This window comes from Chironomus tepperi, unplaced genomic scaffold, assembly GCF_022539635.2.
Source record: "Chironomus tepperi strain 1889 unplaced genomic scaffold, CSIRO-AGI_Ctep_v1 contig_85, whole genome shotgun sequence".
Lineage (NCBI taxonomy): Eukaryota > Metazoa > Arthropoda > Insecta > Diptera > Chironomidae > Chironomus > Chironomus tepperi.
Genome location: NW_027226207.1, coordinates 6329022 through 6331827, shown reverse-complemented (window position 1 = coordinate 6331827; position 2806 = coordinate 6329022). Strand labels below are relative to the sequence as shown.

The window sequence follows — 2806 nt, the reverse complement described above, 5'->3', positions numbered from 1 at the left end:
TGCTGCTTGCTGTTCCTGCCATCTCTTTCTTACACACACAATACTCATAGTTACGGAGATATTGCAGTGTATCGGGATAGGAAATTGGAATTTTTCGTGCAGAAAAAGTCGAAGAAAATTTTTCATTTTTAAATCCCTGATGAGGACACAGAATTCACGCTAAATTTCCCTAAAGCTCTTTTTATCTCATTTTGAATGGAAAAAGCGTAGAAATTTTAAATAATTCTTGTCCATTAATTTTCATTATAAAAAATAATGTTGGAGATTAAGATGGAAAAGTTTTTCTCTGCAATCAAAATGAGGAAAATTGCTGTCTTAGTTGTTTTTCAAGCGGGGATTTTTCCTTCTTTTTGAAAAGCAATTTAAGAAAAAGTTTTGCAGTTTTTCTGATTGTTGGTTTGGTTGTCGTCTTATGGTGTGATTGGGGAATTTGGATGGAGAGATTGGTCCCCGTCGGGTGAGTTTTTTGATTTATTTGATGGGGATTTTAGGAGTTTTTGGGGCATTTTTGGTTAAATTGCTGGATTATGGCTTGAGATCTATAGGAATTTCACTTTAGTCAAGCTCACCTGATTCCTAGTCCCAAAAAATAATCAAATCTTGAATATATGTAGCTAATAAATACACAAGAAAGCAGAAATTGAATTAATCTGACTCAAATCCCGCGTCAGATCAGTATAAAGTCACTCTCGACCAGGTACCAAAGACCAAATCAGCACATTAATGCCCTTGAGCCACATTCTGAACTGGCAGAAGGTTTCGAAGAATAGATCTGTCTTCAGACATTCCCTACGCGCGGCAATGGGCCTTCGTGCGTCCCAGCCAAGGAACTAAGTAGTAAGTAAGTAAGTAAGCCACATTTTGAGCATATTATTACCTTTGAGATCTAGTATTGAATTCATAATTAATTGAATTATGTATTCATAATGGCATTTGAGCTTAAGAGCTCATAGGATTACTGTATGAGCAACAATGCTAAAGTGAGAGGAACTAGAAATTGGGAGAAGTTATTTAAAGACAGTTCCAGCTTTTGACGAACTCTAAATGCGACAATGGTCTCCCTTGTGTCTTCACTAACTAAGTAAAATAAATTGTATTAAAATTTGATAGGGCTGTATACAGACGTTCTTTAAACGCGGCAATAAGCCTCCATGCGCCCCAGTCGAGGAAGTAAGTAAGTAGTATTTAAATTTGAACATTACGTTCCTTAATTTTTGATTGCATTCTTAATTTAGAGCAGATTAAGCTCAGCAGAAATCCACAATCGTACCCAACCTTCAATCTACAATCTCAATCTCATCAAACATCCAACCAAACTTTACACCCCAATCCAAAAATGCGCTAATAATCCACAAACCATTGCACGAATTGAAACTAAAATTGTTAAATTTCCAAGAAGCCAAAAAGCATTCAAACTTCGTAAAAATTGACGATAATAAACAATCAATTCACAATATGAATTTTAATCGTGTGGTGAGACACATTAAATACACCAAGCAAAGAAAAGAAAAAAATGAAAATAAAAATAAAAGCAGTAATTTTATTTATTTTTATTAACACAATAAGCAATCAATTTGAGAGGTCGTAAAACAACCAATTTTCATCATCATCTTATGAATTTGATATGTTAATTTATATTTTTATTGTGCCGATAATCAATTTTGTTGTTATTTCGTCTATCACCATTCAGTTTCTTGTCAACCGTCAAATTCAATTCACATTTTCATTCAGTCATTTAAAGATTAAGTGATTTTTTTTTTTTATTTTATTAGTCCGATCATAAAACTGAAGTAATATAAAGTCACAGCACACAGCATGATTGCTTATGTGTGATTTGTAAGCATATGATTTAACTTGTTACATCCATTTCTCATGGCTCTTAACTGTAAAAATTTTTACAACTTTCCACTTGTCAGATTCACAACACACACAAGCAGCACAACGTCTGTCAAAGTTCGTGGCGGGATAATAAAAAAATTTATAGCCTTCTCATTTTTATGACCTTTTTATACTTTCATTCATTCATTGCCTATTCTCAAAATGCATGCTCCGTGGTGCTGACTGTACAAACAAGCTTGAACATATCAAAAAACATAAGTAAAGTGAGACGTGGAGCAATATAAAGTTTGTATAGCAGTAAAAAAAAGAAGTGTTTTATTGATTAACATATTTGTTGCCCTCATCGTCTTCAATGGCTTTTTATTATCTTGATAGTACCAGTAACAGTTAACAGGTAATAGCCCTAAGAAGCTTTCCGGGGAATTACTCAATTATCTCATGAGCCCTTCCTCTTGTAACATGAATTACGTGGAAGACTTTTTATTGCTTCTTTTTTTTAACAGTGCTGAGGATTTTCAGGGTTGATGGCCAGATGTGAGCTGTTTGGGAGTCGTAAAAGAGTTGGTTTAAGTGATGAGAATGTTGTAAGGATTATTTGAGAATTTTCAGATTGTAAAATGCATTTTTGGAAGTTTTTTAGTAAAGCTGCATCAACCATAGCTAAGATAACGTAAGATGCTATAGAAAAGCCAAAGAAAAGCAGATAAACAGAAAGGCACAGTACCAATTTGGACATTTTGATGAATATCGTAGCATAGTTATAGACGGAAACAAGCGAATTGCCAAAAAGGAGTCATTTGCAGGCCTAATGGTACCTTTGAAGCACCTTCACATAATTTTGACGTACTTTGGATTCATAAACAGCCTTCATGGCACCATTAAAGCACTTTCGCATCATATTTTGTTCTATGGGAACAGAAACAACCCTGATGGCACTTTTAAAGCATCTTCACATCATTTTGACGTT

The 2806-nt window shown here is 34.2% G+C and overlaps 1 long non-coding RNA gene across 3 annotated transcripts; it reads left to right on the top strand.

Annotated features, from left to right (window-relative positions):
* The first annotated feature begins 263 nt into the window (after positions 1-263).
* Positions 264-1538, top strand: LOC139086425 (uncharacterized). 3 transcript variants are annotated; one of them, XR_011544012.1, is made up of 4 exons: positions 264-457; positions 615-845; positions 1111-1174; positions 1236-1538. It is a non-coding gene; the product is annotated as an uncharacterized lncRNA (long non-coding RNA). The 3 variants fall into 3 exon arrangements; XR_011544010.1 differs by having other exon boundaries at positions 939-1174; XR_011544011.1 differs by lacking the exon at positions 615-845.
* Positions 1539-2806: the final 1268 nt, after the last annotated feature.